Source organism: Lonchura striata, chromosome 2 (genome assembly GCF_050655825.1).
Source record: "Lonchura striata isolate lonStrDom1 chromosome 2, ASM5065582v1, whole genome shotgun sequence".
Taxonomy (NCBI): domain Eukaryota; kingdom Metazoa; phylum Chordata; class Aves; order Passeriformes; family Estrildidae; genus Lonchura; species Lonchura striata.
In genome coordinates, this window is record NC_140704.1 from 151,328,775 (window position 1) to 151,353,762 (window position 24,988).

At 39.6% G+C, this 24,988-nt stretch overlaps 1 protein-coding gene and 1 long non-coding RNA gene across 4 annotated transcripts in view; one reads left to right on the forward strand and one right to left on the reverse strand.

The window, feature by feature from the left end:
• FAM135B (family with sequence similarity 135 member B) overlaps positions 1–24,988 on the reverse strand; it is a 259,504-nt gene that overhangs the window by 151,644 nt on the left and 82,872 nt on the right. The window lies entirely within an intron of this gene.
• LOC146768485 (uncharacterized) lies at positions 17,804–18,936 on the forward strand. Its single transcript, XR_014953123.1, has 2 exons — positions 17,804–17,865; positions 17,970–18,936. It is a non-coding gene; the product is annotated as an uncharacterized LOC146768485 (long non-coding RNA).

Below are 24,988 nucleotides of genomic sequence, written 5' to 3' on the forward strand. Positions count from 1 at the left end.
TTTCTCAAATTCAGCCAAGCATCTTGGCAAACTCCTTCAGAAGGTTTTGTGCAGCAAGTTTACCTCACAGAGGGCTGTATTTTTTTTCTGAAGGCTGTGACTATTATTCCAGCTGCAGAACAGCTGTCCCTCAAGCTGTGCCTATCATGCTAAAAGGATGCTGCTCAGTCATCTCAGGGAGCTAATGTCCCTTCTCAAAAGAGTAAAGGCAGGCAGAAGTCATGGTGAACTTTTGAGGTTCAGTTGAACATGGAGACAGATTTCCTTTTACAGTACTGTGGTCACCGGCACCCCATTAATGGTTGGAAATTCCAGATTCTCCACAGCACCTAAGCATTAGCTTTGGTGTTGTCCTTAACACAGTAACTTAAGTTGTGAAACAAACAGCCTCTGAAGAGGAAGGTGGGATTTTAACAAAACAGAGATATCCAGCTTGGGGCATTTCCCCTGAAACAGTTTTTGTGTGTGCTCAAGTATCTCAAGTGTGCTCAAATAAACTTGGGCAGCACAGACAGGGAGCTTTCCAGAAAGGCAGCCATGAGGCACCAGTACCACCATCCTGCCACGTCACCTCCATGTCCCTTGAAGCTCTGCTTTCCTGGCAGTGACAGTGAACAGAATGGATGTCCACAGCACACTGCAGGTGTACAGAAACCAGCAAGGAACTGCAGCTTTCTGATGTAGCTGGTAGAACACATTTCATGTGGACATTCATATAAGAAGCCCCAACAGGCATGGAAACCTGGAGACTTTGTGAGGACAAGGCTGGACTGGTACCACACCTTCATGATGTTGCTGTGAAGTTCTGCTTCTTTCCTAATTTTGTTGCCATTTGTTATTCTTGACAAACAAAATAAAGAAGGGCTAACTTTATTTTTTGTAATTTTTTGGGGGTTTATTTAACCTCCTTTGTCAAAGCTCTATGCTCACAGGAACACTCTATGCCTTTTTGAAGAAATACTTCGAAAAACTAAGGGACATTAAATTTTAATTTTTGATCACTGCCACATAGCAGTATTGAGTGTGGTTTGGTACAATATAGTACTGATGACCACTTTTGCTAGTTTGTGCAGCTTAAAATCAGTGATCTTGGAGGTCTATTTAATTTATTTTTGGTTTAGGTAATACAGACAGACAATTTCAATCAGCAGCCAGAATCAGACTATGAACACACCAAATACTTCAATTTTGTAAAAACTCCAACAATTCCCATATAAATATTTATACTCAAATAAACATAACATGAGAAAATATTCTAAGAAACCATCAAATGACAATCCTTCCCAAGGTAAAATATTGCAAAATTGAAAGTTGTGGAATAATTCTCCCAGTTACTTGCCTTTCCTAGACTAAAATCCTACTTTGTCATTTCAGGAATGAAAAAAAGTTTTTCAGCACACTTTCTCACATCTTTAGAACATGAGATACACAATCAAAATACACTATATGAATGCATATGAAGGCATCCAGATATTTTAATAAAGTTTCAGAAAAAAAATCAGATGGAAAGACGCAACTCTGTCTGAGAAAAATGAAATTAAACTGTTCTCTGCTAGACCTTTCTATATTATGTGGTATAATCTCAGAAAAATGTAGTATGAACTCAACACCATGACAAATTTGCAGCCAGCAAAGGTGTCATTTTGTGAATTTTGCTCCCATTTTGCTTGTACACTGTACATCCAGGAACAAAAATATCTTGAGGAAAATATATATCACACCAATAACTCATACAACACTAATTACAAAATCTTACACCAAGCTGCTGAGCTAAAAACAAACCAAACCAGAACAGCTCCTGGTGCTCCTGGCCAGGAATTCTTGAAGAAAAAAACATCAGAAACAGAGAGGTTGTCTATGAGCAGGGGAAATTTCATCACTAAAGCTGAATCTGGGACAGCATTTTGATGAAATACTTATTCATAGAAGGAATTTTTGCAAACAAGGCTGAGATGCAGCCCAAATTCTTAGCGTTATGCCAAACAATACTATTCAGATTTCTACTGACACATGGGAATTTATCAGATTATTTGCTTATTTCCAGCTTAAAATAAAATGTCATTTTGAAAATTATTGACAGCATTTCATAGATAACTGAATTATCTATGGAGGACTAACCTCCAAATCCTGACATTGCTAATTTTTTGAGCTCCTTGTATTTACATACCTCACGGGGAACATCCATGATCTCTTAGGAACGAAGACTCAGCTTAGGAGAGGCACTAATTAACTAAAGAATGTCAGGCTCAGATCAATCATCTATGTTAAAACAAGCAGAGGACTTTTCCTGCATCTCCAAACAAGACAGTAAGGTGTGAATTTGAAGTCAAATGGATGTAGTTAACCAGTTTACCAGTTTACCAGTTTACCAGTTAACCAGAAAGCTGTAACAAAGAATAGGTACATCAACATTTACATAAAAGTCCCTGTCATGTGAGTATTCCTGTTCAGAAAATGTTTATTTAATACAAATAATAGCACAAATCTGCTCTGTTCATGTGGGACTTTCATAGCCTAATTCTTGGCAACAGATTAATCATTCCTGGTGTCCCACAATCAAATTCTTAACCCTCATTGGCTTTGTATGAGAAATACAATCAATACAGAGAACATCCGAGCACTTGCAGAGCACTCAGTGCTGTGTGCAGCTTCACAAACCCCAGCAAATATCTCAGATTTCCTATGGCCTCATTTTGCCTCAGCTGTAGAGGGTCTAGCCAATTTTAAAATTCCATATGACTTTTGTCAGAGGCATAATTTTATTTCCAGAACTCACAGTAGAAATGGTGATGGGCCTGCAGAGCTGAAATGTGAAGAAGCTACCTTCATGTGTGCATCTCACTTTGAATTTCAGACACTAGCTTGCTGTGCAAGCAAACATTTCAGTTTTGATCTGAAAATCAACACAACACGAAGAACACAGGGCCTCCAGGGTCTTTTTATTGCCTTTTTTTAAAGCAGTGGCATTTTATCTCTCATTTTTCCCCCTGAGAATGTTTATAATGTAAGATACTTTGGGCAAAGGGTAATTTAGGACATCTTGCAGACTCAAATGCCAGAGTGCCAAAGTATTATTATTTTCAACTATAACACCAGACATTAAATTATTAAAGCTTTATTTTCAACAGCAATTAAACAGCTAGGGAAAAATTCCAAAGCCTAAACATAGATATCTAGTGTCATTTTATACCCCCTAAGATATAAAGAAAGACAATTATTCCCAACTGTCAGTTTGCCCACAATGTGGGTGAGTCCTGCTTTCTTTGGAAGCAGCAGCTCAATATCATATGAGGCATCTTAAATCCTCTCAAACAACAACACCCATTTAGGATTAGGAGCTGAGTGTTTTCTCTAAAGTCTGCAAACAAATAAAGCCTAGAAAGGGGTTGAACTCAGCCTGATATAGCCACCCAAGTGAAATAATTCAGTCTCTACTGACTGTGTCTCTTCTAGAAGGAATGGAACACTTGGATGACTACACACAGTGCCTTAACAACAGAATTTCCCCTCGATGTAGGAATTCTTCCCATCCTCAAACTGAAACCTATCTCACCCATTTTAGGTATGTGCACATGAGCTACTTGTCCACAAAAGAGGAAAAAAACAACAAAAAAAACCTAGTAGATTCCCCTGACCCATTTCTCTAGATCCACCTCACACTGAAATGGGTCACACCACTTGGTTTTCACAGATTAGCATGAGAATCCCAGTGCTTATCTCTGATGTAGCTTCTTGAGGAGAGATGAGAAATCCCACTTCTGGAAAATGGATATTGATCAAGACATAGGTACCTGCCTCTCAGACATACCACCAGGCATGCACACATATCTTTAGGCACTTATGATTCATTTGGAACTCTAAATTTTGAATTCCTAGGTTTCACTGCTGTCCAAAACACAACTGAAGACAATCTCCTTAGAGGACTCAGAATTTCAGATTATATACTCACCATACAAAAGACTATTGCTAGGTATCTAAATGCAACTTTGGCCTGCAGATGTTATGTCTCAAACAGAAAAATAAATAAGATTTAAGAATTGATCCAAGACTGATCAATTGATCAATTGATCCCCATGTAGGGATGTCATGTATGGGCATCACACTAATCACTCTTGGACATTTAAATGAATTTTTTATCATATTTAAATTTTCTTAATTTCTAAGGGCTGAGTGGAATAAAAAGGTAAGATTAAATAATATCAGAAAATATCCCAGATGCAACAGGAATTATGCTATTAAACTAGGTCCTGTCCACTCACAGGTAGAAGTTCCTTTCACCTAAGTCCAATTGCATTTTTTGATTATAATTTTCCAATGCCACATAGTCTATTTCAGACCAATTTTCAGTTTTGATGCTATAAAATATCTGTTTTCCTCAGCTGATAGAAAGTAATCAGATATATGTATACTGAAGAGCACTTTGGTGCTCCTCTGGGTTTAAGAAATGTGAATTATTGTTGGAACAAAGTAGCAAAGCAGCAAGTCACATTTTCCCCAGGAGTGATGGTCTGTCAACCTGGGCAAGAAAATATAGAGAGTTATTTTCTTCTACTCATTTTATCATCACCAACATCAGTTTTCAGTGCCTCACACAAGATCCCTTTTTTGTAAAAGGAAAAAAATAAAAAAAAGATTAAAAATCTGAGAAAAATAGTGTGATATCAAGGGGAAAGCCTCAACACATCTTTGGAGTTTTAATCACAATCATGAACTTGATGTATTGAAGAAACATTCATCCTGGATTTCTGATTTCATCCTCCTATTAGCAGCCAGACATCCATGAAATGTAATTCTCACACAGTGCTGAAAATGAGGAAAACAGACTGTACACACAACTGTGGCAGGCACATGATTTCATTGGGCCATAAATAGCAAGTAGTGAAATGTTCTGTTCTTCTGCATTTGAACAAATATCACTATGAAGCAGATGAAGACAGAAGACCCAGGTATTTACACTTGTGTCATGAGGAAAATGCAGTCGTGTTTCCACCCTGACAGCAGAGACAGATGATGGCAGAGCAATTCCTGAGTGTTTCAAGGTTTATAACAGCTGAGCACCACACAGCCTGCTCAGCAAGAAAATAAAACTTGGGCCAGGATCAAAATTTCACCTGGTCTAGAATCTCACTCTGATCCTGCAAAGGAGGGAGTTTGGTGCAGGGTCCTGTTTGCAGAACTCAGCTCCCACAGGATGAACATGCTTTAAGCTGCTCCAGCACTCTTTACTTCATATTTATATGCAGAAATGGGCCATCTGTGTGTCTTCTGAGATAAAATTTTGGCAGCAAAGACAACACCACACACTGAGTAATAGCCCAGTGATTCCTGGAATATATTGACTGCAATAAAAGTAAGGATGTTGGGTAAAATTCTGGTTATACTGGTGTCAACAGAACAGTTTTGTGAATGTTAAACAGCTATTTGGGAATATCAGAAAAATGAGAAAATAGAAACCTCTGTATCTGTCCTCTTACTCAAAGTTGTATCTGAGGTCACTCTTAAGATTTTATCAACACTATGTACACTGGAGAGACCAGAATACCATTATTATTTTCATTATCTAGATTCTCACAGAAATTTGCTGTTCAACATCCAAAACATCAAGTCAACTTTGATATGATACCTGTGAAATTTAAAAGCAACTTCAGGATTGTAGAAATAAAATTTTTGCAGAATAAACACATTTAACATCGTACACCCTTGGCACAATGTAGACTTTCACATTTCACCCCTCTTTCCAGTTGTCTCTGTTTTAGATAGAACTACTTTCAATATCTTACACGCTAATTGCAATTTTTTTGTTTGTTTCTTTTTCAGGATAGAAAGCTTGTTTACATTTGCATGGTTAAATTAAGGATATACTAAGACACATGATATGATTCTGCTGAAACCTACTCATTGCACATAATCTTATTTCATGCCCATGCTAAGCCAGAAAACAAAAGTCTGTGTCTGTAAAAGTAAAAAATAACTTCAATTCTGCACTTCACTTAGGAATCGTTACAAATTTCGCCATCAATAAAACTTTCTCGATAAAAGGTTTCCCCTCTCATCCAAAGCAGCAAAATGGCTACTTTCAAATTTTTTTGCATATAACTACATGTCACTATTAAGATCAGGAGATACAAATGACTCTGGAAAGTTACAAAGAGTGTTCTCACGAACCTGTCAAGCTGAATGGGTTTGTGGGCTGATACTGTACAAAGAACATTAATTATCAAACAGCATGGAACCCGAACAACATGGCATCTGGAATATTTCTCATCAGTCAGGTGTTCAGGCAGTGAATATTGGTGTGGTTTGACTGAGATCAAGGGGGTTTGTACCTACTTACTCCACTGGAAGATGTTTCCCACTATATGTTTAAAATATCTTGTTCTTTTCTTGTTCTTGCATAATAAGCCATTATTTCTGCAGCCAAGGTTTTTGAAAAACATGATTTCTGTGTCAGAGGGATAAAAATACCCATGACACATGTAGATTTCATTTAGAAAAGCATCAGAAGATTCACAGTTTGAGCTGGAATTTATTATTGATCCTTTCAGCTTGATGCCAATTTGAAATTGTACACTGAAAGAATACATTCTCCTTAATCAAATCCTTACAGCAGTATTAAGGAAAATATAAACCCACACAATTTTAAAATTAACTACTATTTTTCAAAATATGTTATGGATCCACTATTAGACATGTAGATGAAAAATGGGTAGGAATTTGTTTTGGATAAGAATTTGCAAAACATGCATTTTCTTCTATTTAGTTTCTATTTGTCAAAAAAAAAAAATTAATTTCTGTCTTGAGAGTACCACACTGCAGTTGGAGACCTACACTTGGTCTCACTAAGGCCTGTAGTGACAGAGTAACAATATGTAATTAACCCTTGGAACTTGACAAAACACTCTTAAATCTGAAGGATTTTTTCCTTGTGAAGAAAAATCAGCATGATTCAACTTCTCTTCCATTCAGATTGAAATGGGAATGTATCCACAAAAACTAAACTTCATTTTGTTTATGGATTTTTTATTTCTTTTTAATAAGAAAATGCACAGATTTCTCAAACACTTAAAATTCAGCAGCCCAAAACTGCTTGGGTATTTATAGCAGTGCTATGCTAAAATTAAGCTCAGGAACATGTCTACTTGCTTTCTTCCATTGCATCCAGTGCAATGGTAAAATCTGAGGTTTTACCATCAGTTGCAATTCAGGATGAGGTCCCACTGACATAATTTTGGCTGGGCTGAGCACCTGTGTTGCTATTTCTCAGTGGAATGAGAGAGGGCAACTTCAAAACATGCAACCTTCTGACCATGTCCCTTAATTGTCCTAGTCTAGAAAGCATCTTCTGGACATGCTTAGAGCACACAAAGAAGTGCAAACTACACTCCAAATAAAGTGTCTGGGTGTGATTTCACCCCAAACCCAAAATGCTGGTTGCAAAGGCTGGAAAGGGAGAGGGTTTTGGGACTGAAGGAAACACCCTAAGGAGCAATGTGGAGATCTATGTGGCTCAAACACAGTCAGTACTCATTTACTACTATATGTCCCACCCTATGTCTTGCCTGGCAGCTCCTCAATGCAAACTCATTATTTTGGCTCTGAGAGTTTAGCAGTCCTTGTCTGTCACTCTCAGCCCTCAAACAAAAGTTTGCCTGCTGGAGCACAAGCTGCAGAAGATACGTGTGCTGGGAGCTTCCAATACACTCCTTTAGCAAAAATATTTAGATCAATATCTTGTCTAATAAACAGAACTCTGAAGTGAACACAGATACCTGCCAGCCTCTCCTTGGCTGGTGGGGAAAATCTTCCCATGGAGGGACAGAGGAGACATGAGCATGACGGTGTCTTTAGTCCCCAGACATCTCACTACAGCCATTCATCTGTCAAGGAGTTCAGCATCTGAAACTCCACCACTTTAGACACCAACAAAAATCCTTGTTCATATCCTTTATTCCTAAACTTTCTAAAATTTGGCTATTTTGAAAGAAAAACTATAAATGAGGACAGAGTAGGACTTTCCTGGGGAGTATCATTTTTGGCAGCAGGCACAGTTAGGAAGCTGCAGCTGCAAGTTCCAGTCTTTGTACACCTCATTTACGACACAGCCTTTCTCTGGAATAATCCTTTTAGTGATGTTACAGCTGGTAGGGCTGTAATTCTACAGAACCAGCATATCACAGACTCCCTCTGAAATCACCAGCCATTTCAGAGGTATAAAAGAGCACATTGGATTGCAGTGGGAATTCAGTACACTAGAAAGCTTGTGAGGGAGCCTGCTTTTTAACAAGTATGTTTTCAAAGAGTCTGATTTTACAAGGCTAGTTTGTGAACTGCTGGCTAAGCAGCCAGGTGGTGCAGCTGATTCCAGATATAGCAGGTCTTAAAAATTACAACATCACTGTATAAAAATAAGATGAGAAGAGTATAAACTCTAAAGTGGAGAAAAATTAATTTCCATGCTTCAGATAATTTTGGAGGTTGGCTAAAAAGACTCTGGAATCTGTCAGTAGCAGCTGACCATGTGTGGCCTCTTCTGAGCAAATTTATGAATGTTCACGCATAAAGAGTCTCATAGAACCACAGAATTTTAGAGTATCCTGAGTTGGAAGGGACCACAAGGATCATTGTGTCCAGCTCCCAGCCTTAACAGCTTTACACAGGACAACCTTAAGAATTCCACCTTGTGGCTGAGAGCATTGTCCAAACACTTCCTGAGCTCTGCCAGGCTTGGTGCTTTGGCCACTGCCCTGGGAAGCCTGATCCAGTACCCAACCACTTTCTGGGGGAAGAAATTCTTCCTTATATCCAACCTAAATCGCCTGGGACACAATTTCAGGCCATTCCCTCAGATCCTGTCACTGTGACCAGAGAGAAGACATCAGTGCCAGCCCCTTCTCTTCCCCTCAGGAAGAAGCTGTAGCCTGTGATGTGCTGCTCCCTCAGTCTTCTCCAGGCTGAACAAACCAAGTGACCTCAGCCACATCTCACTTTAGAGAATTAGTTTTGTTAACTACTAAGGATTTTGAGGACTTTTTTTTTTCCTTGAGCATTTTTCCTCATCAACTGACACAGAAATTTTGCTTCTATAGAAAAGTTCATCTGAGATCAAGGACAGGTTAAACATTAAACACAGCTTGTGTTTCGACAAGAGAGCATGTCAAACCAGGTGTCAGCAGAAGGGGAAATCCTCTCTTATTCCATAAGGAAGATACAACAGAGAAGCCAATATACAGCTGGGAAGTACATACCAGGCAGAGGATGATACTACAGTGATAACAACAATAACAAAGTACAATAATCTTTTAGGATCTAAAGGTAAGTACTTTTGAAAGAGCCATTTAGTGGATTATCCTAAAATCCTCACTATCAGCATGTAGGTCAGTTAATCCAGAGCCAGGGAAAGTCCTCAGGCAGGAAAAGAAAAAGTAGTACCAAAATAAAGGGGAAAGAAAAAAAAATTAGAGAACTTGGAGCTGTAGAGGCACAGTACATAAGCACACACACGGACATGCATCACCTCTGCTCACAGAGCAAAACAGCTTCACCTCTGATCTTATTTGAACCACCAGAAGCAAATCTGATCTCAGAAGCATTCTGCAGTAGAAGCATAAAGATGATAATTGAAAGTTTATTACTTAACACTTGGCAAAGCTATTTCCCATGGCAATTTGATAAATACCTTGACTTTTCTGCCTGTCATAACCTCAGACGTTTATTGCCTCATTTGCTGTAACAAACGTTCCATTATCTCCCGACTACCCAGCTTACATTTAACAGACCATGCAGAGGGAATGCTGCCACCATAGAAAAAAGCCCAGATCAGGATGGAATTTCAGGTGGCAGGAGAGACATCAGCTTTTCTGAGAACTGCAACTCATCTTACACTAGAAAAGCTGCTGAGTTGAAGCAGAAATCCTGATTAAATACGCTGGAGGATGCAGAGGGTCCTTTCTGCTGGTTGAGTCTCTCCTCACTCTTTCCAAGTCACAGGGAGGGCAGAAACCCACACCTCCATGCAATGCCATAGAAGAAGAAGTCATCACGAGTCACCTCACTGGGACTGTTCACATTAAGTATTTATTGCTTTATTTACTCCAAGCCAGTCCTTGATTAGGAAAGGTCATCTTAGACAGCAGGGCTGTGCAATAAAAAAATTATTTTGTAAGGGAAATCCAGCCTCAGAGTAGATAATGTGCCTCCAGACCAGTGGGATTTTTGTGGCCGAAAGGATAAACAGAATGTGGGCTGACACTGCCATCAGTTTGAGTTCTCTCTGCTCTGTGATGAATTAATGAATTAATTACTTGGAAGCACAGGGCATTGGAACAAGACAGGGTTTTCCTCCCCTCTGTGAGGCATCAGGGCCAGCAGGTTCCCAGACAGCAATGGAAAATATGTATTTTGAAGCTGAGGGCATCTTGAAGAAGAGATAGAAAAATAACCTGATATTAACTTGAGAATTATGGGGAAAATACTGCTGTTAGCAAAGAGATCCAGCTTCATTGAGGTTGTGCACCTCACTCATTGCAGCTCCCTCCAATCTCCAGGTATTTGGGTTCACCAGGTGTATTATTGTGCCACCTACACAGGCACAACCTGCCCTTCTTACAGTGTCTGCTCATGCAGGTGGTGATTGTGAGGCAAATCTGTCCCAGGCCACCTCTTAGTGACAATAACTGGCACTTGTGGCACTAATTAATATAGGCAGTGCCCACAACTCTAGCACCCTCCACATTTGGAGAGGCTTTATTTTTTATAAAAGGAAGTGTAATGGAACAAATGCCCAAGTTAATGAAAAGAAAAATGGAGTTATCCAACAGAAAGCAGATAATACTCATAAAATCATCAAGGTGGAAAAGACCTCCAAGATCATCAAGTCCAGCCTTCAACCAAGTACCATCACACCCACGAAACCATTTTGCAAAGTGCCAGGTCTACTCATTCTTTGAGCACTTCCCAAGATGATGACTCCACCACTTCCCTGGGGATCCTGTTCCAATGCTTAATGCTGCTTCAGTGAAGAAGTTTTTCCTAATATCCAACCTGAACCCTCCCTGGTGCAATGTGAGATCATTTCCCTCTGTCCTGCATGTGAGAAAAGGAAAAACATCCATGGAAGAGATTGCAGTGGAAAATTTGAGGCCTGTTGTTTTCAGAGCTTACCTTGGTGCTTGGGTACTTCCAGCACCTGAGGAAAGATCAAAGGACCTTAAAGAAACCAAGGGATTACAATTTCCTATAGAGCCAAGTTTAGAAGCTTATTCTTTGGTCTGCACTTCTCTGACATTATTCTAATTAGCTGCATTATGATGGGGGTGCCTGGAGGCTCAATTATTTCAGTTCGCCAGGGATGCCTGCTGTATTAATTTTTAAACAATACATTTTAAATATTTACTGAAGTTGTTAAGAACCTGCAATAAGATGCTAAACTGTCTTTAACAAGAAGGATTCAACTGTTTTCTAACAAGTTCTGCTTGTTTTGTCATTCAGCCAAAGTTCAAAATATAAGGGGAAATATTAACCTGTCTTTGTAATAACTCTCCAACCTGAAAGAATTTGTGATGTGGGTTTTTTAAATTTCTTTTATCTGTAGATTTCACTTGGAAACATTTCTGGTGAGAGAATTCATTCTTTTAGTGATAAATTCCACACCCTGGATTAAGAGAAAGGAGAGGACAAAGTGACAAAGTCAAAGAAAAGGTAAAAAAGTGAAAATGTGATTAATTTCCTTTTGCTTTTTTTGTTGAAATTCCAGATCTCAGATGCAATTGGCTATAGAGATGCTCATCTTCTGGTACATAAAGGCAAAACAGAAGGAAAAAAAATAGATTTGTATGTTTTAAAGGTTATGTAATACACAAAATTATTTAATTCTGAAGATTAAAACCAAGTAAAATAACTATTTATATACCCCAGTGTATATATTTTGATCAGAGATTTGAATTAGTGTTCAGACAGGCTGTGGGCTCTCCATCTATGCAGTTACTTGAAAATCACCTGGAAATGTTCCTGAGCAATCTGACCTAATTTTGCATGTGGCTATTCTCTAAGCAAGATGTTTTGGGTGACTTTTAGAAGTTATGTCAAATGAGTCTATGGTTCTATGTCTATAAATGATAAAGTATCTTGGAATACCTTTGGTGAAATTACAAAGCATGGTGTGCATGTCCAAGAAGGAAGCCAACTTGGCCAACCCCACCTGCAGGTCCAAATGCTCTGTGGATTTAGAGATGTAGAGAGAGAAAGTGACAGATGCAAGGACATGGCTGAAGAGGGACCCTGAGCAGTGGCCCTGACCATGTTCTTCAAAGACTAAATCCCACAAAAGCAATATTAATTCATTCATCAGAGAAGAAGGTTAGATTTTGAATCAAAATCAATGGCAAATTTAGGAGCTTCCTATGGCAGGCTTTCCATGAAACAATCTTGGACAAGGGTTTTCTTATTTTTTGAGAGGTACAGACTATTTTTTTCTGCTACTGTTTTTTTTAAGAAATTATTTTGCCATTACTGACATGTTTCAGTAGGTTTCAGTTCTACAGTTTATTCCCCTTCTCAAAGGACAATTCCATCACAATCAAGACTTACTTGCAATATTACTACCTATTGTGATAAAAGCAGCATTTTTCCAAAAGGAAAATATTTCTTGACAATTTCCTTCCCTCAGCTTGATCTGTAATATTTATTCATCACATTTGTGGTGCGCTGACCCTGGCTGGATGAAGGGGCACATCAAAGCCAGACTGTCACTTCCCCCCTTGGCTCGACAGGGCAGGAAGAAATTTAGATGGAAGGCTCGTGGGTTGAGATAAGGACAGAGAGAGATCACTCACCAGTGACCATCATGAGCAAAACAGATGTGACTTGGGAAAAATTTATTACAAATCAAATCAGAATAAGATAATAAGAAAAAAACTAAATCTTAAAATACCTTCTCCCTCACTCTTTCTCTCTTCCCATGTTCAACTTCCAATTTCTCAGCGGTGCAGGAGGATGGGGAATGGGGGAATGGGGAATGGGGGAATGGGGACTGTGGTCAGTTTCTCACATGTTGTTTTAGCCACTCCTTCCTCCTCAGTGAGAGGACCCCTCACACCCTTCCCCTGTTACGTGGGGGGAGAGACATCCTCCATGACTTCTCCACCCTGAGTCCTTCCCACATCTTTCACGAACTGCTGCAGCATGGGTCCCCTGTGGGGTCACAAGTTCTGGCAGCAAACCTGCTCCAGCACAGGCTGTCCAGGGGCTCACAGCCTCCTTTGGACATGTCCCTCTGTTCTGGAGAGGGACCTCCCATGAACTGCAGGTGGATCTCTGTTCTTCTCCCATGGACCCCCCTTGAGCTGCAGGGGAACCTCTTTCCCTTCTTCCTCCAACCCTGGTGTTCCCAGAGCTGTTGCTCTCACATATTATTATCACTCCTCTCTCTGGCTGCAGTCAGATGGGATTTTTTCCCCACTTCTTAAATACATTATCCCAGAGGTGCTTCCACCATCACTGAAGACCCCATCTTTGGGCAGCTGTGGGTCCACCTTAGAGCTGCCAGGGGCTGCCTCTGTCAGGCGTGGAGGAAGCTTCTGCTACAGCCCTGTAGCTCCCCTGCTACCAGAACCTTACCACACAAACCCAGCACAGCCTTCAATTGCCTGCTCAGTCACTGTGGCACCACTGCAAAGGGTACTAAATGAAAATTAAAATAACCTAAGAACAAAATGCTCATCTGGCCTGAAGCAGTGGAGATGAAATTGGTAGATCGATGCTCAATTACATATAAGGGCCAAACCTGTAATGTACAAGATTTCTAGCAAGCCCTCAAAACCAGACACTTCTTACTATTAAAGGAATCACATGTTAACCATTAATAGGAAAGTCTTTTTATCTTCTAACTCAGCTCTGCAGTAATTTCTCACTTGTTTCCCTTTCTGCTTATCTAAATATTTATATTAATATGCTATTTTGATATCAACATCCCCAAGCCAATTTAGTGGGTTTTCTTGGTTCACAGATGAGGAATTACATGGGTTTGGCAGAACTGAACATTCTACAGGTGAAGTGACTCCTCATGGTGGTCTATGTTATTTTAATTGATATGGGCAAATCCAATGACCTGCAACTGATGCTGAAAGCAGTCCAGTATTAGGTCCAGCACAATTTTAGTCTAACTAAGGTGTTGCTCAGAACACTCAGGATTTATACAAAAACCAAGTTAAATCCTTGACATATGAGTTCTGTCACTTTTTCTGCAGTAAGGAACTTCCCTACAACAGTTTCCTCTGTCCATTGAGAACTCTGCATAAACAGAATCACCTTATATACAAGTAGAAATTGATAATATCAGCCAAAATATTTAGTTTAGATGGCAATAGGCATAAAATGCAGTAAAGTACATTATGATCACAGGTAAGGAAAATATTTACTCTGGGTGGTTTCACTTTGGTAACTTCCCCACAGAGCTGATGGAATCTTAATCCCTAGAGATATTTTAAAACACTTCTGGACATGGCCCTGTGCAACTGAGAATATCTTCAAGGCCTCCCTGCCTTGGGCATGGGATAGGCCAGCTCTCCAGGAGTGCCTTTCTGCTGAAATTAGTAATGATATGACAAAGCTTTGCAGTCATGACATGCTGACAGACAGCTAAATCTAGTCATGGTGCCTGACTGTAAATCTACAGATGATCCCTCCCAAGAGGCACAGCTAAATCAGGGCATTTAAAACTGCACATCTGTGTTGTTACAACAGGAAGAAAAAAGGGTTTGAAAGGGTATTTGCGCTTATTTGCTGGCATATGTAGAGAAATGTCATCAGCTGTAGAGAAACACACCAACAGTGGAGAAATTCCACAGCAGAGATACTGTGGTCTTTTCTACAGGGGTGATAATATTTCAGAGCAGAATAAAATTAATAACTCAGCAGTCATAACTGTAAGAAAAAATCAGCAAGTGTTACACAAAGGCTATCAGATCCACCTCCTCAATGTCCTTTCCTTACACTCCAGGACTCTGCAACATCCCAAATACAACCTGAGAACAATCAGACAAGCAAGGCAGGCTGTAAGTACTGTCTCAAGAGGGAAGCAGGTGGAAGTGCTGCAGCTTCCTGAGCTTTCCCAGCAGGGCCCTGGCAAACACCTCGAGAGCTGCTCCCAGCTGAGAGACTCACAGCTGGCACAGACCCACCTGAATCTCTCTGTGCTCCTCAGCCCTGCAGGCCTGGGAGCAGGAGGGGGAAAATGCAGTGCCTGGAGAGGAGCCCAGGATGGAGAACAGAACTGCAGGCTGCTGCTAAAAGCACAGAGGAGTTTTTGGCCTGGGAGATGCAGGGGTCAGGCTGTAAAGGTGATGGACTGCAGGATGCACAAGCCAAGGGACATTTCCTGCTCCTTATTGCCCATGTCATGCTGTCAAGTTAGGGGTAAGAGCAGGAGGGGAAGAAATGAGATTGAAAGTCCTGATGTCATTGGTGCAGGGCTGACTAAAGAAAAAGACTGGTAGGGCTGCAAACTTAAATTCATACCTGTGCTTATACACTGCAGCAATATGTGCACAAATTATTAGACTGGGTCAGCCTCAAAAAAACATCTCCACAGTATTCTAGCACTTTTTTTAATTTACAAAGCCTAATTTAAAGAATATTGAGAGAAGGTGAAACATGAAAATACTGACTAGTATCTTTTATTTACTTACTTGACAGAACTTTTTTTAAATTGTAGGAAAGCACTATCTCTGAAATAAAAACTTAGATTAAATGTGTTAATTGTAAATTTACTATTTTCTCCACTGTTAAATTCTATAGGCTGGCCTTTGCAGCAAAAAAAATCAGCACTTTTCTCCTGGGTTCTCTTTAAAATTTGAGCTGTGAAAGAGATGAACAAAGAGTATAAAGAAGGAAGAATGAGAAGACTAGAAGGTGACATAAATTTCCTGGAAGGGTAATATAAAGATCAACCAACATGAAAATGTTATTCCTTTTGTCATCCTATCCTTCACCACACATAATGCATATAGGAGTATATATAAAATATATGTGAATGTATTAAAAATACTAGTGGATTTTTTTTAATCATCTCCAAGTTTTAATAGAAGAAAGATCTCTATTTCATATAAAATATTAAATTTAGAGGGGTTGTAAGACACATTGCCTCCAATTGCACTGTCATTAATGTTTAATTTTTAAATACAAAACAGGACTATTTCAGTAAATCATAAAAAGCCAGTCTAAAACTTGAAGCCTACCACAAATCTGGTAAACTTCTCTCCTGGGAGAAGGGAGATTGATTACTGTTCTGGGTAGCCTTCTCTAGTGATCAAACCATCTGAATAGAGTATTTAAAATTCCCAAAATCTCATGGATAGCACTTGAGCTTTAATGTTACTTAACTCTAAATGTGAGGGGAGGCGTGGGGGCTGCAGCTGTAAGAGCAGTGCAGGCAGAGCAGAGTTTTTCTGTCTCTGCTCACCTCTCCTTTAAAGAACTTCTGAACACCTGCAGCTGACATTAACTGCAAGTTGTGGAAGCCAAACCAGTCTGGAAATCAGCCCCAATGCCCACACAATAACGTGCATTAAAATGAAGCACTCTCTGATGTTTCAGCATCAGCAAGTCACTAATAATCTAAATAACTAATAATTACTGAAAACAACCAGTATACAGCCCACCTGAAAGGCTTCTATTGCTGAAATACCAAGCAAGCAAGTGCCTCACTCTTTCAACATCTAATTTAGATTATGCTATCTGCACATCTGCTTTTTCAAAAACCTATTAAACAAATTATATTGTAATACATCTTTTTTTTTTTTTTTTTTCTTGAAACAACCCACCAATTCAGAACTAACTTGCATTGCTCTGTATAATTTTTGTGCCAGGAATAGACTGAAATACTGATAAAGCCTATTTAGGAGCTATTCACTGTTGCTAAGAGGATATCAACACAACTGTTAGCCAGAACCAGTCATGGTAGAGAATAAGAGAATAATGTTTCAGTGGATTTTTTGTCTAGCTTCATAGCTAAAATCAAAGGAATAATAGAAGCTATTTTCTTGTTTTGTTAAAATTTCCCATTAATAGTTCAACGTCATTTAGTCGGTTGAACTGGCATTTGTTCTAAACAAATCCACCAATAAGCTGTTTTAGTGCAGTCAATAAATCACCATTAGTTTCATAGAGGAAATAAAATATGATTTTCAAAATGCAGCATGAGCACTGATGGTCATTTTAACAAGTGTGTGGTTACCTACATAACAAATGTGGGATCACATCAGTTCTAACACACACAAGATTACTGTGTCTGCAGAAGAGCAGGGTGGTGCATAAATTCCCATTCCAACTTGTGTGCACCTGCACATGGCAAATGTTGGAAACTCCATAAGGTGCTTTTAACTTGTCCCCAGCTGCCAAGGTCACTGAGCAATGCATTTTGATACTGCCTTAAGGAGACCTCCAGAACTTTAGATTTGTACAGTAATGTGTTTGTTCATTTTACCTGAGTTGAAAGCACACATGGCATTGTCAGGAGACAGAAAATCCCCCAGGGTTTTTAAGAATACTGGCAGTTTCCTATCAACATTAACACTGGGCATTAAAATGGTGAGATGATTATAATTATATCAATGTTGTAGAATGCAGAGCAAAGTGTTGAACTTGACTTTTTGTCGTGGTTTGACACGGAAAGATAATTTTTTCCGTAAGGAAGGGGTCAATTTAGATATTGACCAATTGAAAGTAGACACGCCTCTGAGAACACAGAGGGGTTGAAAGCAGAATTCCCAGGGGAACTTGCTCTCTTTGGCACCGGTCAGCGTGCAGTGCAGACCTTCCCCTGCCCAGCCACGAGCTGGGTGGGGAGGGGAAGCCCATGGCCTGAGAAAGGTAGGCCGAAAGCCCGAAGGGTGGTGGAAGGACTGGAACCGGGCTGGCCCCTGCAGATGGAAGGGTGGAAGAAATCTGGGATGTCTCCATTTCCCCCCCCCCAGAGTTCCTCTCCCGAGAGGGAGAGAGAAAGCCGCAAGGAAGGAGGAGCGGGGGGAGCTGCTGCAAGGTGCCCAGTTGTGTGGGAGTTGCTGGATGTCCGGGCATCGAGCCATCCTGGGAGTTCGGACTTTTAACCCTTTCTTGAGAAATGAAAGCTTTGTGAATTTTCCTTTCCCCTCCTCGGTTTGAAAGAGAAGAAGAGGGACACCTTGGACCCTGGGATGGGATGTTGGAAGAAGGAATTCTGGATGGGAGGGGGACAAGGAGTGGCTTTTGGCTGGACTTTTCCGTGTTAGCCACAAGCTGAACCAAATCTTCTCCGTCAAGAGGGACTGTGTTTTGGGAGGATGCCAGTGAGTCAAGAGACCTGCTTCAGCTGGGAAAAAGACAAAAGTGGAGTGAACAGAGAAAAGGTTGGGGGGTTTGTGGTAGCGCCCCCTTGCCCTGGAAAGGAATGAGAAGAGAAGAAGATCTCTGTTCTTGAGCCCTCAGCCCCAGGGAAAAATGGGGGGGGACTGTGGTCCCAAACAATGAAAAACTGAACTGTTGTTTTCTCCCCTCTTGGCAGGGCATCCTTGAAAGGAAAAATCCTAAAGGCAGTGACCATCCATGCATTGGTGGTGAGAGCACTGTGCATGGAAAGGAGAAGGGTCACCATGGCAAACTTTTTCTCCGGGCGGTGCCATGTGTGACATGGAAACACAGGATGTGGAGCTGTGTTTCTTGGGGGGTCTGTGGCACAGGAGAGACTCTGTTCCCTCGATGGACTGAGTATCGGTTGTTTGGAGGGTGGAAACCTGATTGGGGTCCAGATTGTGTCTCACTGTGGTTTGTTGGAGTTGGGTGGTGGGGGGAGGAATGTTTTGCAAGGTTTTCATTTGGATCTTTGTGGTTTTTTTTTTTTCCCTTCTTTAGTTTTCTCTTTTCTTTTGTAGTGGTAGTTTAATAAAGTTTTTTTCCTGTTATCAAGCTTGGGCCTGCTTTGCTCTATTCTAGATTCCACTTCACAGCATTCCAGGTAGGGATCACATTTTCATGGGGGCACTGGCATTGTGCCAGTGTCAAACCATGACACTTTTCTTGCATATAGCAAACATCATGGGTCTCATCCCTTTTAAAATAGTGGTGGTATATTTAAACTAGTCGTGGTACATTTTAAAATATACAAACTTACTTTTTAGTAAATTACTTACCTAGATGCAACAATTATTTAAAAATAGGTGGGATTTTAGTTTTTAGAAAAGAGTAAAGACAAAGATAATTTTTTTTTCTTTTATTAAAAGTGAAAAATGAAGAAGGCTAAAGGAGAAACTGGAAAGGCACAATGTGCCACCTGACATGTAGATGATTCCCCCATCTGTGAGTTTAGATACAGATGGCCCAGGGAGGTCTTGGAGTCTCATTCCAAACCCACCTGGATGTGTTCCTGTGTCACCTGCTTCAGGTGACCCTGCCTTGGCAGGAGGGTTGGACTGGAAATCTCCAGAGGCCCCTTCCTGCCCTAGAAATTCTGTGATTTTGTGATCTGTAACCTACATGACTACTTGCTACCTGTATGACTACAAATAGGATTTAGAAACATCTTTTTGTTTCCTTGTTGTGAGGTGCTGGCTCTACTCTTAACGGTTGTTTCCTTATTGTTTAGTTGCCATCTGAAGATCTAAACAAATCTGGTTTCATGTGAAACAAAACAAAACAAAACAAAAACTTTAAAAAGGAAAGAAAAGCCAATTTTCTATGGTCAATGTCATGTGTGGCAAATAATATTTTTAATTTTGGAAGTTTGTAATAAAAGCATTCCAATTTTAAGTCCTAATTTTTTTCTTTCTATTGCTGCACAAAAAATTGAAATAAACAACCACTTCCCTAATTAGTAATTAAAAATATTAAAAAAGACATATAAAAATAATGCATTACAGAATTCAGTTTTGAGAAGTTGATTTTTCTTCCCTTCTTGAGTTTCAGCTCAGAGCACTTTTGCACTTTTCTTACCAGCAGAGTAAAAGTATTCTCAGGAAAAAGGATTATTTTAGAGGTCAAGGACAGTCCAGGACAAGAGAAAGAAGGATGAACATACAGCCCTCACAAACTTGTATCACAGAATAAAGGCACCAAAATTGAAGATTTTTAAGGAATTGACTCAAGTCCTTTCAACCTTTCCCCTACATATGAACACTATATTTTAAATGACAGGAAAATTGCAAGCTCTACACTTTAAAAACCTCAGACCAATAAGCCACAATAGCAGACATTAGGAAATATGAATACTGGCCCAGCCTGAGTTGCAGGAACAAGATCTGAAAGATAGAATGCTTCTTTGGCTCTGGTACACATGAAAATTGACCTGAGCAGCTGTGATTTATTGGCCTGCACACAAATGGCACAACTGGGTGAACAGGACTCTGTACAGGAGGAGAAATGAGTTGTTGTTTCCCCCTTTTTCCATGCTAAAATTCTCTCTTCACCCCGAGGAAATCCCATCTCTTGGCTTGATGAGACAGGAAAAAAAAAAAAAAGAAGAAAAGGAAATTCTCCCTTTTCAGTGCATTTGATATGTGAGAAATCAATATTGAGCCATGAGCTGCATCTGATCTGAATCCTCAAACCCAATAATCCACTCTTGATGCTTCAACCAGGATTTTAGTAAAGGAAGGCCAAGGTTAGTCCTAGCACCAGATACTGTGTCAATCTGGAATGCCAATACAGAGATATGACTTCAGGCATCTAACCAACAAAGATGGGAGATGAAACATCATGGAGCTTGTTTTGAATTTGAAGTACTCAATATAATTCTCTTTTAGATAAATTCATAATTAAATTCTTAGTCTTTCCATACACAGTTGACACCTGAAAGCAACAAAGCAACTCTCATCCCCAGCTTCCCAGGGATTTTCACTCTAAAATATATAAAGTTCTTATATTTTGAGACATATAAGGTTCCAGCTGTGGGGAGTGAGTGGATTATTACACTTTAATGCAGCAAGAAATGCACACAGGAGGGATCTACACGCTGCACTTTGTGCAGTCAATGTCTTCATTCCTCTCTTCCTGCCAGCAGCCCAGAATGTTCTGTCACTACAAAAAGGTGGCTAAATGTTTTAATAAGGAGCAGTGTTTACTCCTTCAGCCCTCAGGAGGGAGATGGAATAGCTGGGTATTTAAAAATTGCAAATAAGATGTTAAGATATATTAGAATTTAAAGATTTCCTTAGTGAACTGACCACAGGCATAGGAATACAAGAAATGCTGTGGCTGAGGATGAGGCTTATTCAAGGCGTGTTTGCTACAGACTAAAGGAAGAAATGTGGAGGCACAGAATGGTTGGAAGGGGCCATCAAGCTCATCTTGTTCCAACCCCCTGCCATGGGCAGGGACAGCTTTCACAGACCACATTACTCAAAGCCCCATCTAACCTTGAACACTTCCAGGGATGGGGCAGCCACAACTTCTCACACCATATTTCTACCAACACATGTGCATACAGCCAAAAATACACCTGCACAAAATTATGCACCCATACTGATTTATATAATGTCAGTGCAGGAGAATTCTTTACATCATTTACATGCTTGTTGCTTTTTCAATGATATCTAATGGCAAAATCTAAATGTTTTGAAGACCATATTCCTGTTGTTTATGAGCATGGCTAGCAATCCCCATGACAGAAGTGATAATATTAGAGTTTTGTTCTGCAGCTGAGCCAACAGTGTCTGAAAATATCCCAAGTGCTTCCCCAAAGCATAGAGACATGGAGACTTGTATAAACACAACAAATGTATGTCAATACTGAAAAGCAGACCTTGCAGTTTTAAGAATTGGTTTTATTTTGTCATTTGTGCTGAAAATGTTTCAGCCTGCAGCCAGTTGTTAGGCTATAGTTTCCTCTCTCACTTCACCAAGCTTTGGTGCTTGCCACTGAGGGAGCAGCCCTTTAAAAAGTGGCTCACATCCAACCCCTTAAAAGGGCACCCTCAACTTTAACGACTCCAACAAAAATAAACAATGCTGAAACAAGTTCCAGAAGAAAAATCAATCAAAAATCAAAGTACATCTCTACTAAAGCCTGGGCTCCTGCAGCAAGCGTTGTCAGTACCAGACTCTCTGCCTTTCTCTATAAGACTTGTTCAAAACCAGAATAAATCTCACAAATGTGATTATTGTTCAAGAATCACAAGGTATATTTCTTGCTTTGGACTTTTTTTTTTTTTTTAATGTTTCATTTAAGTCGCCCTTAATAGGCATTCATGTCACTATTTGAATTAAAGAGCATTGAAAGCAAATATTTCTTACAGACAGAATAGTGAGACTTATGTCAACCCTTTGCTGTCTGTAGAAGGTCAATGTGGAATTCCACTGAAAAATTCCTCTCTTATGCACATAAGAGCTTTTATTCCATAGAGTTCAAACAGATCAGAAGAGCTGTCCAACAAACTATGTTTTTCATCATCATTAGCTGATCTCCAAGGTGTCGTGTGGCTGTCTGATGCTACTGAAGACTAGAATGTTTCAGATATTCTTGGACAGAAAATATAATGTATATGCATGGGGTTGGTTACCAGATGTCTCTGAAGATACATATTTTACTGTTCTGTATAATTTGGAGTTTCTAGGGTTTATATACAGAAATACCACATTTTCATAATTCATCGGAGAAGAAATTAAATTAATATCTGTTCATTGTCTGTGAGTATAGAGTGGATTTTCATACAGCTTGGGGTAACTGCTCAAAGAATTAAATAGCCACACTTCCAACCAAATGAAACTCCACAGAGGTTTAAATCCCTTATGAATTCTAAAAGAATTTTCCTATTATGAGTTCTTCCTCTTTTCCTCAATCACTTCAGCCAGGGTAATTGGTCAAGAGACAAAGACTCAGTACAAGCATCAATTTTATTCACTAAACAGCAGTGGATGTTCTAGTCACTAAACATTTTGATGAAATGACCTATTCAGCACTTGGATCTTTCCAGTGTTTTTCCCTTGGCTGGATCCAGAGCAATCATGATCAGCTCTTCCAATCTGTGATTGCAAGGGTCCCTGTATCCTTTCCAAAACTTCATTTCACAGTCTCACTCCTGCATAGATGTTTGTTCAGTACAAAACAGCCTGACACCCTGCTCCTGTCTCATGTACACTGGGTAACCTTGTGATTTTGTTGTAATCTGCATTTGTTTCTGTGTTGAGACACCTTTTAGTTTCTTTGTGGTTCTACTCCTTTTACAGAAAAACAAAACCAAACCCATCCCAAATCCACAGAATCAATACCGCTCACTTGACCTAATGGCTACAATTAAAGTTCACATCCCAACAGATTACTTCACATGCTGTTTTTCTCATGCTATTTCAAATACCAGGCAATTTGTACTTCAGCAGCCTGCAAGTATTGAACTGGTTTCCATAAAGGCTCATCAGCCATGTCTACTTCATGCCACATGTGGTGTTTTTCAGCTCATATTTAACATATTTAGCTCATATTTTGGAATTGGCAAAGTGGAAACCTGGCTGATGATCTTGGCAAATGACTGTGAACCCACACTTATCCTTACTGCAGTCTCATGATTTTTGTCTAGACCTGAAATCTTTCCTTGAATGCTGTTGGAACTTTTTTTTCATAGCACTGATTACATATGGAAAAGAGAAACCTTTTCCTAATCTTTATTGCTTTGATCACGGATAATCTCTGTTCTAAGCCTTCACAGAATCACAGAGAGAGAGATGGAAGGGACTCACAAGGATCACTGACTCCAACTCTTGTCCTAAAACAGGACACCCCAGCAATCCCACCATGTGCCTGAGAGTGTTGTCCAAATGCTCCTTGAGCTCCAGCAGGTTTGGTGCTGTGACCCCTTCCCTGGGGAACCTGTTCCAGTGCCCAACCACCCTGTGGGCGAAGAAACCTTTCTTAATATTCAACCTAAACCTGCTCTGACACAGCTCCAGTCATTCTCTCAGGTCCTGTCACTGTCACCAGGGAGAAGAGATCAGTGTCTGCCCCTCTGCCTCCTCCTGCGAGGAAGCTGAAGATTGACAGGAAGCTGCATTTCTCCTCTGTGAAATACATTCAAAATATTGCACACAGCATGACTGTTTTGGGAAAGAGCTTGGACCTGGTCAGTTTATCACTTCAAAGGCAGATCTGTGCTGGATCTGCATGCTAACTTTTGCTACAACTGTAATTTTCAAACAGCTTCTGCCTGAGAGCACAGCCAAAAAGCAAGGGATTTAACACAAACAAACCCAAACCAAACAATTATAGTAAAGAATGAAAGATAATTTTAAAGGTTAAATGTGATAAATTTTAATAAAGAATGATCTGAATAGAATGGCTTAATTCTGCACTGGGTCATATCTATACAATCTAACTAGCTCTGGTAGGAAGGGACAAAAAGCAAAACTTTATTTTTTGAAAGTCTGCCAGTGGTAGTCTTTGAGCTTCAGGGAAGAATTAATACTTACTCTCTTCTCATCAGTATTGGCAGTCTCCCTAAAACAAAGTGCTACAGAATACAAAAACACTTATTAAAGCCTGGATCTTTCTATTAATAGGTGAAAATGTTTGTCTTAAAAAAATATTATTATTAACTTTTTCCCAAATGTATTCAAACATCAAATTAAAAAAAAAAAAGTTATCAGGTAAAGTGCTTTTAAGATTATATAAGTCACAAATCATATTTTTTAACTTAGCTGACCCTAATATGGTAATTAACATAGAATTAATCTCTCTTGAGGAGCTATAAAACATATGAAATCAAGAAAATCTGGAATCCAGCCCAGCAAAAGGGTTATATAAAACGGATGTACCGAACCATTTAGTCAACAACACTGCACTAATCTTTTGAAAGGGGATTCTAAATGCTAAATTTTAAAGTGATAGAATAAATAAAACATTGAGGACTTCATTTCTAACCCCATGAAGCAGAATATTAATTACATCTTCAGAATAAGATAATATCATATGCATAAACATGGCTCACAGGTTAACCATCCTTTTTACTAGAGGGTTTTGTCAGCTGGGAATATT